We start from the raw sequence: 17144 nt of genomic DNA on the forward strand, positions 1-17144 counted from the left end.
ACTTGGGCTTGTATTAGGAAAAATTGAGTTTGGCTCCCAACACTGACATTTGCTATGTGGTCTTGATAAGTAAGTCCCATCCCTGCCTCTAGGCCTTGCTTTCTTTGCCTGGAAAATGAGAATGAAACACAAAAGTCATCTCATAGGGTATATTTTGGGGGAAAATGTTTCCTAAACCTTCAGAGGTTATGAAAAGGTGAATTCTTCTTAGAAGATTAAAGGAAAAGCAAGGAAATAAAACCTCACACAGAGTCTCCATTAAAAAAAAAACTTTTGGGGGTTGTTTTGTTGTTATTTTTATTATCCACAGAATAAACAAGTCTTTTATACTTGGCACGATATGATCTCCATGACCTTTATGACCAAAGTGATATAGGTGATGGAATATTATCATTAGAAACCAGTAAAGACTCCTAGCCCAACCTTATTATTTTACAGACGGGGAAATTGAGTCCCAGAAAAAGGAAGCAGTTTGTTATGAATTGTGTATCCAGTCAGCAGCAGACCCCAACACAATGGCATCACAGTTTTATGTGCTCCTACACACACATACTACATATACACATCCTCCTGCTTATGAAATTATGCTCCTGCATCCAGCCCACTGAGTCAAGTCTGTTTACTCAAATATTTGCCATCTAAAAATGAGCTGAGAAAACTATCAACATTACCCAAAGCTGGTGACACCCATTTGCATCCCAATCCAAAGGCACGTTTTATTTATTTTCAATCAGGACCAATCAGAAAATAGCATAATCAATGAAGTCGTGGTCAGGAGTGGTATTTGGCCATCTGGGGGCCCCAGTTTCTCTCGGAGACAAGGGAGATTTTTTCGAGAGCAAGGAGGAACTCCATATGGTCGAGATCAAAGGTGTTGCTGGGTGCATGGTTCTGCTTTATTGCCAGGCGCTGCTGTTAATTAGAAAACAAGATCAGAGGCAGTATTAAAATCCAATTAAATTGATATGAACAGATTGCCAAGTGATGTTCACTAATGTATAATTGAGCACCATGCAAATTTTGGTGGCTGCCTTTTGTTCCCCCCCACCCCCAACTCTGGAATGAATGATGAAGCAATGGAGTTTTTTTCTCATTGTAAAAGATAAACAAGTTAATGCACTGATCTAGGGGGTATTGCTTTCCTGATTGATGAAAATGAGAGTCGAATATTAAAGTGTGACTTTGTGGGGAGAGGGGAACCTTCCTTTACTCTCTCACTTTCTCCATTTCTCTGTCTTCCTGTCATATCAATCAGGCATGGACTTCACTCAGCATTCCCTCATTGTTGGGCCACACAAAGTTCTTTTGGCTCTGAAGATCTGATCACAGAATCACAGAATGTCAGAACTGGAAGGGCCCTTAGGGTCACAGAATGTTGAATGATACAGCTGGGAGATGCCTTAGACTCACAGAACAAAGAATGTTACAACTAGAAGGTGCTTTAAAATTCTAGTACATGGAATAATAGAGGTGAGAAGGACCTTAGAATCATAGAACACAAAATGTTACAGCCAGAAAGTATCTTTGATGAGAGAACAGAATGTTAGAACTGGGAGGGCCTTAGAATAAGAAAGTAGAATGCTTGAGTTGAAGAAAGTGAAATGTTGCTAGAAGGTTTCTTAGCATCATAGAATGAAGAATGTTAGAGCTAAGAGGATTCTTAGAATCATAGCATATGGACTGTGAGAGCTAGGAGGGACCTTATAGGTCACCTACTCCTCCTTTAAGAAATAAGGCCTAGAGAAGTTACATCATTGGCCAAGGTCAAATAACTTAATAAATGGTAGATTCAGGTCTTCGGATGCCAAGTCCAGGGTTCTTTCCACTTCCCTATGATGAATTAATTCCAAACACAGTCTTAGACTTTCTGGAAGCTAGGATACATATGAAAGGCTTCATGTCTGACTGATAATCTGCTCTGCCTTACTAGATAATATGGAGATATTGTAAGGATTCAGAAACTGAAGCAGAAACAAAATCGTGACCAAAATGTTAAGGAATCCACTGAGAAAGACAGTCCACTTCACAAGCACTCCCCCCACCCAACATATACCTCACTCCACCTACCCCACTAAGCCTTCCAGCAAATCAATCAGAATGAGTAACTCAGGTGCTTTGGAGGGAAGATCCATGATCTCATCAGTGGTGGAGTCTTCCTTCCCCCACCTATGCATCTAGCAACCCCTCTATGTCTTTCCATCCTGCGCAATTTAACAGTAAGCTTCTTAAAAACATCCTCAAGGAGTAACCTATTTGTATTTAAAAATCAAATTATGTGGCCACTGTGCAGACCAGCTCAGCTCTCTCAGCTTTAAGGTTAAAAAAAAAAAATCCTGCCAATAAGTCAAAATAAGACAACGGCTGATGGCAGTGTTTACATATTCATGACATGCACGTAGAGTTTGGAGAATTTTCACTTGTAAAAAAGACAGGGAAATCAAATGGGTTCTCAGCTGTGTCCCATTCTGGGGAAAGAGGCTTCCTTGGTAACTTGGCTCTGGGCTGAGGACTTCACTTGCTTTTGAATGGGCAACTTTAGTGTTAAGCAAAAGAGCTCCTGCAGTGGTGGCCCCGCAGGCAGTGCCTGCTCAGCCTGGCCCTGGGGCACTTTGCACAGGCCTGGGAGTCTGCATTTCTGGGCAGGGGCCAGGCTCTATTCATAAACCAGCCAACCAGGCAGACCTGGACCAGAGCATCCGTGTGTGTACCAGCATCCCTCCCGGGCAGACTTCTTAATCTGAGGACAATCATAAGAAAAGGAATTCTTTGGAAGATAGCACATGTCACTTCCTCCCCACCACTACAAACCCCTAGATTTGTTTTTCCTGGAATCCTTTGGTAGCATTTCCATCAATTGATTTTCATTCAGCTCAATCAATAAATATTGTCAACAGACCATTTCCAAAAGGAATGTTAAGTTTAGCTAAGACGTGAGGCCCCTGACCTCATGGAGTTTCCAATCTATGATCAGATCATTTGCACATTATGCAGAGCTTCTTAGCAATATGTAGGCATTGGTGCAAGATGTGGCACATGCATGACTGCTGTAATACTCTGATATTCTCATATTCAACCAGACATGATAAATACATGACAGAATGATGCAACAAAGATGCTATGGGATTTCTGAGGGGAAGGTTGCTACTTCCTGGAAGGATCGACGACCATCCAGGAGTACTTCATAAAAGACATGATGTTTGATTTCAGCTTTAATTGATAGGTAGGATTTTAACAGGTAGAAATGGGGGAAGGGATTTCAGAAGCAGGAAGCAAGAAAAAAACAAGCATTTGTTGGATGAAATTAGGTGAGTGCTGTGCAAATGTTATATTGTTCTTATTATTATTATTACTATGTGCCAGGTACTGTGCTAAATACTGAAAAAATGTATCTCAGTAGACCCTCAGAACAACCCTGAGAGACAGGTACTATTACTATCCCTGTTTTACAGTTAAGGAAACTGAGTCAGGCAGAAGTTAGATGATTTGCTCAAGGTCACACAGGTAGCAAGTGTCTGGGGTCACATTTGAACTCAGGTCTTCCAGGCCCAGTGCTCTGTCCTCTGTTACCCCAGCTGCCTCTGACTGTGAAAAAAAAGGCATGAAAATGAGAGAGCACAGAGAATTGGGTGAAAGACTATAGGGAGAGAGAGGGAAGGGCAGTACAGTTTAGTTGGAGCATAGAATAAATGGAAAATAAAGTAAGTCTGGATTGTGGTCGGGCCTTTAATACCAGGTCAGAAAATTTGAATTTCATTTTATAGTGATAAAATCATAGAATAACCGAATCAGGGGAACATAAAACCATCATAATTCAGAATTAAAAGAGAGCTCATGTCTCAAAACCATCAAGTCTAACCCCATCCTGAAGCATGAATCACCTCTCCAGTTCCCCTGACACGGGTAGCCATCTGACCTTTGCCTGAAAACCTCCCCAACTCACATGGGAGGTGCCCATTCCACTGTAGAAAATTTCAAAGTGTTAACAGGTTTGAGCAAGCAGAGTCAGAACCCCAGGTGCCTGCCTCTCAACCCACTCCCATTCCACCTCTTCGGTGCATAGAACATTTTTGGTAACAAATTTGCTCAGGCCCCTTGCTAAAGGAACTGGACAAGGGCTTCAGGTTGGTTCCCTGGACCCTCTGGGAGTGAGGAATTTATGTCAAAGAGAACTGGACCCTGAACCAAAAAGAGACACCCACTCAATAGGAGAGAATAGCTCTCTCTCTCTCTCTCTCTCTCTCTCTCTCTTCTCTATCCCTCTCCCTCTCTTTCTTCCTCTCTCTCTCTCCCTCTCTCTCTCTCTCTCTCTCTCTCTCTCTCTCCCTCTCCTCCCCCCTTCTCCTCCCCCCTCTCCCTCTCTCCCCCTTCTCCTTTCAGGGTGGGGAAGGGGATCCAATAGCAGCTTGAGTTCCCACAGTTCCTTTTCCCCATTGCCTCAAGCTCTACACAAAAACAAAATACAGATCTATTTGCTCTTCCAAATTACAACCTGCTAATGTTGGTAACTCAGAGCAGCACTCACCAAGCTCCTCACAAGTCTTCTCTTCTCCAGTCTCAACTATTTATTCAACTAATTCAGGATGGTTAAGGGACTAGAAGAGAGTTCATACGGTTTCTAGTCCCTTCGTCATCCTGAATGCCTGCTTTGAAGTGTTATGGTTTGTCGAGGTATTTCCTAAAATGGGGCACTCGGTAGCGGACAAAATTCCCCAGGTGTGGCCTGACCCAGCTAACACCCATAGACTCCTCTTTTCTTTTTCATCTTATGCCTTTATTAATGCAGCCAAAGACAGTATTTGTTTTTTGGCCTATACATCACACTGCTGAGTCACATTAAGCCTACATGCCTTAAACATTTTTAATTTAACAACTAATTATATAATAGTGTCTTAATAATAATCACACTAAAGGACCAGAATATGTTAAGCAGTCACCTTCCTCCCAGTAGGATGCCTCTTTGAATATCTTAATCACATAGTGAGGGGGAAAAATAGCTATGAGCTATGCACATTACCTCATAAGGGCAGTCTGTTTGAAAGCATAACTACTAAGAGGTCAATGAACCGAGTTTGGATAAAGGTAGAGGTTATTGAAGAGACAACTAGATGGCTCAGTGAATAGCGCACTGGGCCTGGAGTCCGGAAGACCTGAACTCAAATGCAGCCTCACACACTTACTAGTTATGTGACCCTGGGCCAGTCACTTAACCTGTTTACCTTGGAGGCAGTTAAGTGGCTCAGTGAATAAAAAGCTGGGCCTGGAGTAAATAAGTTGTTGTTGTTCAGTCAGTTCAGTTATTCAGGGTCTTCATGATCTCCCCCCTACACGCACACACACACCCCATTTGGGGCTTTCTTGGCAAAGATACTAGAGTGGTTTTCCATTTCGTTCTCCAGATTACATTACAAATGAGAAAATGAGGCAAAGAGCATTAAGTGACTTGTCCAAGGTCACACAGCTAGTAAGTGTCTAAGGTTGAATTTGAACTTAGGAAGATAAGTCTTCCTGACTCCAGGCCCGACACTCTCCATTGTGCAACCTAGCCGCCCATAGTCAGGAAGACCTGGGCTGAAATCTAGCCTCAGACACTGGCTGTGTGACTCTGGGTAAATCACCTAACCTCTGTTTGCCTTAATCCTCTGTGGAAGGAAATAACAAGTCACTCCAGTATCTTTGTCATGAAAACTCCATGGACAGTATTGGCATGCTATGGTCAATGAAGTCACAACTCAATGTGTGTGAAGTTGTGAATGAAGTTGTGTGAAGATACAACTCAATGACTGAACAACAAAAGAGGTTACTAAAGCTAATGGAATCCATTAGAGCATCTGCCAGGGGCCCTACCTAACTTTATATCTTTTACCACACAAGAGAAGAGAGGAAGCAAGACCCTGGATCTTAGGATACAACGTGACTCATGTTGTCATAGCACACAGCTACATGCCTTCAGCTGAATAAGAACCAGGGTCAAGGTAGCATCCTAATGCTATAACAGGACATAGTCTTAGACAGAGATTTGGTGTCAGAAGCTCCAGCTCATACTCCTCCCCCTCCAAAAATATCCAAGCTTTGTCACCAAGTTACCAAACTTTTTCATGTCTACCTACACAGTGCAACTTTCATGTTCTTGATTTAAACTCTCATGGCTACCACCTAGTTCTGGCCCTCATCACCCCTCACCAGGATCACAGCAGCTGCCTACTAACTGGCCTCTTGGCCTATTATCTCTCCCTGCTTCAATCCAGCCTTTGCATAGCTGCCCAAACAATCTTCCTAAAGCACAAATCTGATTATATCAGTCCCTAGTTCAAGAATCAAGTGAAAAAAAAAAACAAAAAAAATTTTTTTAATTAAAAAAAAAAAAGAATCATGAGTGGTTCCCTCTTACTACTGAGATAAAATACAGGCTCCAGAGCTTGGAATTTAAAGCCCTTCACAATCGGGCCCCCGCATATCTTTCCAGGCTTACTGTACATGACTCCTCTTCATTTCTTCCATGTTCCAATCAAATTAGCCCACTTGCTATTTGCCAAAATCAGCCATCTATTTCCTGCCTCTATAATTTTGCGCAGATGGTCCCCCTTTTCATTCCTGTGCATGGAAGGTGCACATCCCTCTCTATCACCTTGGAATCTCTAGTTTCTCAAGGTTAAGCTTATCTGGTATCTTCTATGCAAAGCCTTTCCTAATCTCCCTGATTGTTCTTTCCTCTCTTCCTCAAAGATATAGATAGAGATATGTGTGTATGTACACACACACACACACACACACATCTCTTTTGTGGTTCAGTCATTGAGTTATATCTGATTTCATGGACCATAGCATGTATATGTATGTATGCATGCACATGTATATACATATGTGTATATATTGTATACATGCGTGTGCATGCATGTGTATACATATAAAGTTTAGAATGCAAGTTCCTTGAGGGCAAGAACTGTTTTTCATCTTATTTTTGTATTTCCAGTTCCTACCTTGGTATCTTGCACATTTTGACCTGTGATTTGATCAATGTGGATGCTGATGATGAAACTCCCTACATAAATGCAAAGAGACAACTATTCTACAATTAATAGTCTGAGAGATCTGCCTGGAAGCCTAAAAGATTAAGTGATTTGTTCAGGGTCACATAACTGGTTAAGGTGTGTCAGAGATGGCTTCAAATCCAGATCAGCTTGACTCCAAGTCTAAGCCTCCATTTATTACACCACAGGGACTTTCAGTGTGACACAGAGTAGGCACTTTAAAAAAAAACACACATTGTATTGGATTTCATTAGAGACAAATTACTTCCTTGTAGTGTTCACCTTACATACCTGATTCTGTATTGATCTCCTCTCCCTTTTTTGAACACATTTCTCTAACCATACAAATGTCTCCTGCCTAACCCTGTGAATTTAGTGCTAACCGTCCTCCTTCTGATTTGGCACTTCCAGGGCATCTTTGTTATTCTTTTAGTTTCTGCCTTGGACCCCATTAGATTACTCCCAAGGTCTGTGTACTTCTTCTTAACCCTTTTAATAGCTCTTGAGCTTCATCATCACAAATCTATAAATCAACAAACATTTACTAATCACCTGCTATGTGTTTGGAATACAAAAACCAAAACCAAATGGTCCCTCCCTCAAGGAGGTTACACTTTAATGTGAGAGAGACAACATGTTCACATATATGTACGTACAAAGGATATTCTCCATGTTTAAATGTCTCTGTGAGCTCATTGATTCAGGAGTTTGCTCCAATAACGATACAGATGCAAACTGTCTGTATCTGCCCAACCTGTGCCATTCTCTTTTCAATGTTCTTAAAAAATATATACAAAATAAATACAAGGTAATGGGGAGGAGAGGAAAGGGAACAATAATATTAATAACAATAATGCTTAATAATAACACTTTTAATCACTTTAAAGTTTGCAAAGCATTTTACAAATATTATCTCATTTTATCTTCACTACAATCCTAGGAAGCAAGCGATTTTGTTATCTACATTTTACAGATGAGAAAACTAAGACATAGATAGTTTAAGTGACTTGTCCAGGGTCACACAATGAGTAAGAGTCTGAGACCATATTTGCACTCAGTCTTGCTGACTCCAAGTCCAATGTTCTATCCACTGTGCCACCTGATTGTCACCTACTTTGGGTTAAAAACCTATCTCATGTAGAGAGTGACATGAGTTCATCTGTGAAAGAAATGATGGTTCTATACCCTTAGAGATCCCAAAACTTCCCCTCATCAGCCACCTCACCAGCTCTTTCCACTTAGAATAATGTTGCTTCCATTTACAATATTGTTCCTATGGCACCAATTGTTCCCTGTAACGTTGTGTCACCTAACTTGTGATTTTATAGAACTGATGGACAATGTTAAGTAGTACAGGCTTAAATATTTATAGTTGCACAGTATCTGGCAGTTATTTTTTTCCTGTAGGATTCTTATACTTTTTTGGAATATTATGTCCTCTAACTCATATATCAGCTGGAAGGGGAATTAGAATCATAGAATATAGAATATGAAATCCAAAGAGCATTACAGTTGGAATCTCTTGACCAGCCTTCCTGTTTTGCTTCCAGTCTCTTCCCTTCTCTAATTCATCCTTCACACAACTACATAGTCCAGTCAAACTGGAATATTTACCATTTCCTGGTTTTGTCTGCTTCTACCACTTTCAAGCATTTGTGTCTATCATCCCTTGTGCCTATTGAAATACATTCCTTTTCCAGCACTCAAAATGTTGAAATCTTCATCTTCCTTTAAGGCCTAATTCAGATGCCACCTCCTCCATGAAGTTTACCCTAAACTGAGCCTCTGCTTGTCTGGATCTCTCTTTTACCCCTGCTGCATTCTACTTTGTGCTGTGGCTTATATGGATGTGTCCCCTTTATAGACTGTAAGATATTCAAGGGGTCTTTGCATCTCCAGCACCTCTCACAAGGCCTCATACATTAAGTTCCTAAGAAATGCTTGAATTTAACTTGCTTTTAATGTAGATAGGCAGCTAAGTATGCTCCAAAGAATGCTGGTTTGGATTCAAGAGATCTGGGTTTGACACTTAGCTCTGACACCAGTTATATGTATGACATTGGGCAATTCTCTCAGATTCTGAGTTTTAGTTTTCCCATCTATAAATTGGGGACATCTTGTACTATCTACTTTACATGGCTGCTGTGAGGAAAGTGCTTTGTAAAGTATGAAGCAATTTAGAAATATAAGCTAGAACGTTGGACTCGGAGTCGAGAAGACTTGAGTTCAAATCCAGCCTCAGATACTTTACTAGTTTCATGAACCAGAATAAATCATTTAATCTTTCTCTAGCCCAGTTTCTTCATCTGTAAAATAGGAATAATAATAGTACCTATTCCCCATATTGTTTTAAGGATAAAATGAGAAATATTTATGAAGTGCTTAGCACAGTGGCTAGCACAAGGTAAGTGCTTAATAAATATCTATTCCTTTCCCTTTCCCCCCTAGAATTCTTGAACACTTTTTCTCATCTCTGCCTTTGGTTCTGTAATCCTGAGTCATTAACCCTTTAGTGGCTACCACGAAGTGGTCAGTAATTACACTACCTGACCTAGAAAAAAAAATCCCTATCTTTAATGTATATACCCTTCTACCAGCCTAAAAGGTTGGTACCTGGATTAAAAAAAAAAAAAAGACAACCTAGGATCATGCCAAGTAGTGTAACATTATTATGTGAAGATACAGAGCCAACAAAGAATTTGATGCCATAACAAAAGCCAAATTCAAAAGGAAAGGATTTTGTTCGGATTTAGAAATCTGAAGCTTCCACAAAGCCCAAGTTGAGGGAGCTTGTTCCGTTTCTCTCATCCTGAAGGGAGGGCCGACAGCTGAGCTCGACTCTTTTACTTGAAATTCTTTTGGCTGTCAGCAGTTGAGATGTGATTAATTTTTTTTTTCTATTCACAGTTGAGATGAGAAACATGGGATGTGTTTCTCACCTATCTGTGACTGCCACGTGAGCCAATCTTCAAATCTAGATGCATACTTGGGTAGAATAAAGAGACCCATTTCTTTCACTGTCACACAACATGGTTTCTTGAAACTTAGAACTTAACTATAGGATATAGAGCTTGGGAAAACCTTAGAATCATAAAACCACAGGCTTTTAGAGCTGGGAAGGTTCTTAGGATCTGCAATATCAGACCTCAGTGGGACCTTAAAATCCTAGAACATAGAATATATTTGTTGAGAATATGAGTGTATATTTGCTAGGAAGTTGCAATTACTTGGAGGGAAAATAATGTTTTTCACTGCATTCCTTACAACTTTGAGAACAGGACTAAGTCTTATAGTAGACATTTAATAAAAGAAGGGAGGAGGAAGAAAAGGGGGAAAGGAAGAAAGGAGAAAATGAGGAAAGCAGAAAGGGAAAGAAGGAAGGGAGAGAAGGAAGAAATGAAAGGAGGAAGGAATATTTCTTGTAGATAAAATGTATTTGGTCTCCTTTCTTATCATTAAAATTATTGCTTCTATTGACTCTCTACTTTTAGCAGCTGATGATGGTAATTACTGACATTTGGCCAGAGAAAAACTAGAAGATACTCTCAAGGAAGAAGGGGGAAAGAAAGGATTTTTTTTTTTTTAAGAATTAAAGGCAGCTTGTACACTTGGCCTGAGAGCTAAAGGTCAATTACAAACCACTTAGATATATCTCTATCTGACAGGCCAGCTGTGAGCATTAGCAATTAGCAGAGTCCCAGCACTTTACTCAGTATAGTATTGCAATTCTCTTAGATAAAATGGACCAGCATTGCTATTACTGGATTGTATGTTTTACATAGAAGAAATGTATGCTTACCAAAAGTTTTCACCACTATCATGAGGGCTGCCCTGTGCAAAATCCAAATAGAAGGATTCCATATAAATGGTGAGACCCTCCAGATGCTTCTGTTTTAGGATGACATTAGCCAAGTATAAGGTCTAAGGACTGTGATACTCAAGGTATATACCATGAGTTCAGGCGTTTGTGAGCTGTAGTTAAGGCTAATGCCAATTAGGTGTCTAATACAAATATGGTGAACCTCCTGGCTGCCTGAAAAGGGAACAAACTGGCTCAGATCAGAGCAGAAGAGCAGATTAAAGCTTCTGTGCTGGTGCTGATGAATAGTAGTATTAGATTCCTGAGTGACTACTGTATTCTCTGCCTGGGTGAGGTAGGAAGAGCCAGTCCAAATGAAAAACAAATAAATAAAAAGATGGGAGATGACATCATGTTGACTGTATCAAACCTCAAAATGCTATGGGACTCATCAGTGATTTTTATGACCACTAAAAAGATATTTAAGTCATCAGTCCACACAGGGGAGGAAAACCAAATAGGTGAAGAATGCTCATTGTTTAGATTATAGCGTGAAGTTTAATGAGAATTCCACTAAGTTAGTCCATCATTACATAGGTCATGGTGCTACGATCAGATCATGATTTGAGACGAGAACAGGCTAGATTGCATTTGGGAAACTGTAATAACCCATCTTTTCAGCACTAATATTCTTTTGGCAAGTCTATGTGACTAAAAGTCATGTATCACCACCATCCCCAAATAATGAAAACTAAGGGTAGCTGAAAGAGCAATGGGGGTGAATGAAGTATGTAAGTAGGTTGCAGCATATCACCATTGGTAATTTACCCTCAAGAATTAACAAAATATATCAACAAGATGTGATCAGAAAAGGAGGTGGACGGTTCATTTAGTAAGAGCAAATGATAACAGATGGGTGGCCTGTGTGGTTTTTGGTACCCAGAAAATGTTAAAAGACAAAGAGGAAGGTTTCTAGAATAGTCTTTGTTATTATCAAACAGGATACTATTTGTGAAGAGCTTAGCAGTGTCTGATACAATAGTGGGTACTTCATAAATACTTGTTCCTTTCCCATTCTTTATAGTTCAGACTATGGAACTCAGGACCTCTAGAACACCTAAATTCACAAGGTCACCTTGAAACCTGCATATGTCCATTTCAAAGTCAGTGTTCAATTATCTATACTTGGGGAAAAGCTCAAACATAAAAAAGCAACTACTGCTCTGCAATCCAATCTCAGGTTTGCTTAGATGGGACATTTACTTAAGTTGCCATTGTCTCATGGTCAAATGACAACTGGGGTGGGGAAAAGGTGAGCTGCCTTTCCCCTATGCCTCATGGGAAATCTAAGACTTATAGAATGCCACCTGAAGAATACAAGGAAGAGAACAAGAGGGAAGGCACTCCCAGTTTAAAAATCCATTAAGTGAGCATATCACAGGATCATAGATCTAGAGGTGAAAAAATTCTGGGAATTCATCTTGTCAAGTCATTGTCCTGTTCAGTGGCCAATAAGGAAAGTGCTTCATCATCCTCAAACCACTGAGGCCATCAGGGAGTGGCCAGGTCATTTGTCATCTTCAAAGCACTGAGCTAGCTCACATGGCAATCTGAAAACAGGCTAGGAAACTGTGCATACCCTATTCAACTCCCAGTTACATAGCATACAAGTCAGGGTATATTATAAGTGCAAGAGAGAGGATCAGAGTACTTGAGAAATCTGAGGGGAAGAAACCAGATGAGCCCAGGTAATCAAAGAAAGCTTCATGGAGGAAGTGGTGACATTTGATTTAGGTCTTGAAGGAAGGGAGAGATTTTAACAGGTGTAGATGCTTGGGGGTGGGGAGAAGGTATGAAATTCATTCTAGACATGGATGGTGTGGGCAAAAACACAGAGAAATTCAGGAGAGAGAAAACTGAAAGGATGAAGAAAGTCTTTTTGTTCCAACATGGCTACAGGGCTGTCAATTATTTCTTCTATTAGTGGGGGAGGGGGGAGTGGATTTGGCCAGTTTCAAAAACGCCATGCTAATCTCCTCAGACCAAATCTCAGCCCAGTAAAGAAAATGACTTTTCTAAGAGGCCAATCTCTACATTTCAATGGAAGTTCTTGCTATGTGGTTCATTCTGGAATGGGAAAGAATAGAGGAATAAAAATGGGGGAGCAATGAGTAGGAAGATGAAAGTCGGATAATATAGAAATGTGATCCAAAGAAACTGGGTCAGTAGCTGTAATGAATACTCAAAATTTAAATTCCAGAACAATAGATAGGGTTAAGGAATAAATTACAAAAAAAGCAAAAAAAGGGAATATAACCAGCTCTACTCTGATGGCTTATGAGAATCACAAACTCTGGCTTTTTGGATCTGGCCCCTTATCTCGTGGCCTGAGCAGCCCCAGGCTTGCCTTTGCTCTGTTGTATCAGTGTGGTATTTGGCACAGTGTTGCTGAGTTTGGCTTGAGAAAGTTGCCAATCGAGTGCCATTTGGCTTTGTCCTAGAAAGGACTGCATTTCTTTGATCTTTATAACTCCCATCTCCCTATTGGAGGGAGTGAGAAAAGAAAGGGTTTGAGCAAATTAAACAGCCATGGAGGGAGCTGACAGAAACTCAGAATTTTAGAGTTGGAAGGGCCCTTAGAGGTCATAGAGTTTAACCCATGTCTCAACAATTATCCTCTCTATAACCTTCTTTCCTCCACTTGAAAACTCCCAGTTTTTTACAGCTCACTACCTATAGAGATAGTCCCATTTCATTCTGGAACACCTCTAGTTTGGGAAAACTTTTTCCTCACATGAATCAAAATCTTCCCCTCTTCACAATCCACCCATTTATTTTTAGTTCTCCCTTTTGGAGCCAAACAGAAGGAATATAATTAACCCCTCCTTTATGTAAGTCCTTTATAGGATCAAAGAATCATAAGGTATAGAGCTGGAAAGAATCTTTCAGGTCATTGAGTTCATCATTCCCATTTTAGGGATATAAAACTGAGGCCCAGAGAGATTGCTGACTTGTCCAAAATCACACAGATTGACCCTGGATTTGAACTATAGTTCTCTGACCACAAATCTACTGATCTTTTAATGAACCAATCAATAAACATTTATTAAAGTACCTACTCTGTGCCAGGCACTGCTAAATGTTCTCAAAGCTAAACATTTTCAAGCTCTTAAACCAATCTTCATTTGACCTTTACCATTACCTCCTGTTAGCTACCCACAAGGATGGGCACACCTTCGATGTCATCATCACACATAATTTTGATAATTAACTTCAAAATTCCTTTCTCTGATCCTAACTTCCTATCCTCTCATCTCTCCTTCTACCTCACTCCTCCTAAGTCTATTTGTCCTTGAAATGACCTTCAGTAGCTCTACCTCCCCCATTGCCCCAGTCCATCACTCCTGCTCTAACTTCCCTTAACCCCCTTTAAAAGTCTTGCTCAATATTAGATCAATTCAATGACATACCATCCTTTTCTCTTGAAGCTTTTATCCCCTTATTCCCTACTGCTGCTCACACCATGACATATCTCAACCTTTGATTGTTCACATTATCTTCCTACTACTGAACTGATGAATATAAATGGCCATCTAGAAACACAATCCTGCTGATGGGTGCTATTACAAATCCATGGTATCTAATTTCAGCTAGGTGAGCTGGGACAGCTAGATGGTATGATGGCTAGAGTGCCAAGACTTGAGCCAGGAAGACTCATCTTCCTCACTGCAAGATTTGAATCTCATCTGTGTGACCCTGGGCAAGTCATTCAACTCAGCTTGCCCCGGTTTCCTCATCTGTAAAATGAGGTAGAAAAGGAAATGGCAAGCCACTCCAGTATCTTTGCCAAGAAAGCCACAAATGGAGTCATGAATAGTTGGGCATGACTGAAACAAATGGACAACAGTATCAGTTGGAAGCTTCCAGATACAAAGAAATCCTCTTGTTCTTCACAATTCGCTATTATACTTCACAAAGCTGGTGCTCTAAACCTTCTCTGTGGTTCTCAAGATTCCTAAACCACCCTCTTCTTCCTGTCTTTCAATAGAAGACCTTCCCTCCTACTCTACTAAAAACATTGAGGTTAATCACCATGAGTTCCAGATACTTCTTTATTCTGTACCTCAAAACTATTCCAGGTCATTACTTGTGCTCTGCTCTTTCACTTCAGTCTTTGAAGGAGCCATCTCCTGGCCAAAGTCTAATCCTCTACTTGTATCCATGATTCTCTCATTCCCCATCAGCTATGGGAGTTTGCCTTCTCTTTTGCAATTTCTCCTTATCTATTATCTTCTCCCTCATTGCCCACAAGTCTTCCCAAAATACACATAAATAAATTAACAAGCAAATAAATAAATAAGTGGAAGAATAAATCTAAATTAAAAAAAAACTTTTTTAAACTTCACTCAATTCTGCCATTCCCTCACATCACAATTCTCCTATATCTCTCCTCGGTTTCACTGACAAATTTCTGAAAAGTCATCTAAATTTAATGACTCCACTTTCTCATCACCTGCTTGTTTGTGTCTCAAAATGAAATTCAACAATATAACAGCTATTTATCTGACTCCTGACCCCACCATTCTACTGAAACTACTTTTCACTTGGTTATTGTAGCTTTTCTGAGTCCTCCACTTAACCTTTCTGCAATTTTTAACATTGTTGATATACTTCCTCCTTCTAGATATTTTCTCCTCTCTTGATATTAGTAACACTGGTTCCCTTGTTCTGGTTTTTTTCATTTTTGTTTTTTGTTTGTTTGTTTGGGGTTTTTTTTTTGGTTTGATTTTTTTGCCATTCCCCTTCTCAGTTTTCTGGGCAGTTTTCTATCATCTCTAAATCAAGATGTTCCCCAAGACTCTGTCCTGAGTCCCTTTTTCTTTCTGAATTGTCTTCCCTGGTGATTTCATCTACTCCTATGGATTCAGCTATTGCCTTTACACAGATGACTCCCAAATATAATTTAAGTAATCCTAATCTCTGTTACTAATTTTAGACTTACATTGCCAACAGCTTTCTGGACATCTCCACCTGCATGGCCCCTTCAGTATCTCAAATTCAACAGGTCCATCCCCATGCCCCATATATTCACTATGCCTCCAGTCTTCTTCATTCCTATGGAGAATTTCACACACCTTTCAGTCACCTAGCTTCACAATCCTTGAGTTATCCTTGGCTCTTTCTTATCCTTCACCTGCCATATCCAATCACTTGACAAATCTACCATATTTCCTCTCATCTTTTCCCTTCTTTCCAATAAAATTGCTACTACCTGACTTTAGAAATCATTTCTCCTGTGGGCTACTATAATATCTTAATTTGTCTCACTGCTTCCTGTCTTTTCCTTCTCCAAACCAATCTCTTAACAAAACTACCGAGAACATCTGTCTAAATTGTAGGTCTGACTATATCACTCTCTAGCTTATAAACCTTCATGGGCTTGCTATTACCTGTAGAATAAAACATAAACTACTCAGTATGATCTTTAAAATCCCCCACTATCTGACCTCAACATTCCTTTCCAATGTTTTTTTTCATAATATTCCCCTTTACATACTCTATGTTCAAGCCAATGGTCATTTCCTAAATCTGCCTCCCTTCCAGAGCCATTACTTTCAATGGGCATGAAATAATTTCCTATTGTCCTAAGGTCTTCATTTTCTTGCCTATAATTGATACCCCTTAGCACTGATTTCTAGAATTCTTCTGGCAGTATCATCTGTCCCCAGTGCCATTAAGAAAAAGATTCATGTTCCAAATTCCTTTTACAACACAAATGTAGTGCTGATGCCTAAATCAGGAAGAGCAAAAATAAAGAAAGAAAACTATAGATCAATTTCCCTAATGAATATTGATGCAAAAAATTAAATAAAATGCTAACAAGGAGATTACAGCAATATATCACAAAGATCATATGTTATGACCAGGTGAGATTTATACCAGTAATGGTTCAACATTAGGGAAATGATCAGTGAAATTGATCATATCAATAACAAATCAACAAAATCACATGTTTTTCCAATAGATAATATTTTAACAAAATACAACACTCATTCTTATTAAAATACTAGAAAGCATAGAAATACATGGAACTATCCTTAAAATGATAAGTAGCATCTCTCAAAAACCATCACCAAGCATTATTTATAATGGGAATAAGCTGGAAATTTTTCCAATAAGATCAAGAGTGAAGCAAGGATGCCCATTATCATCAATATTATATAATATTGTACTAGAAATGTACTAATATTGTACTAGAAATAAGAGAAGAAAAAGAAATTGAAGGAATTAGAATAGGCAATGAAGAAACAAAACTA

The 17144-nt window shown here is 39.6% G+C and overlaps 1 long non-coding RNA gene across 1 annotated transcript in view; it reads right to left on the bottom strand.

Annotated features, from left to right (window-relative positions):
• Positions 1-280: 280 nt before the first annotated feature.
• LOC138173914 (uncharacterized) overlaps positions 281-17144 on the bottom strand; it is a 139057-nt gene continuing 122193 nt past the window's right edge. Inside the window, exon 3 of the long non-coding RNA XR_011171573.1 lies at positions 281-912. This is a non-coding gene — a long non-coding RNA (uncharacterized lncRNA). The remainder of the gene's footprint in view (positions 913-17144) is intronic.

This window comes from Petaurus breviceps, unplaced genomic scaffold (genome assembly GCF_028583685.1).
Source record: "Petaurus breviceps papuanus isolate PSGF00001 unplaced genomic scaffold, PetGlider_PUasm1.0 67, whole genome shotgun sequence".
NCBI classification, from domain to species: Eukaryota; Metazoa; Chordata; class Mammalia; order Diprotodontia; family Petauridae; genus Petaurus; species Petaurus breviceps.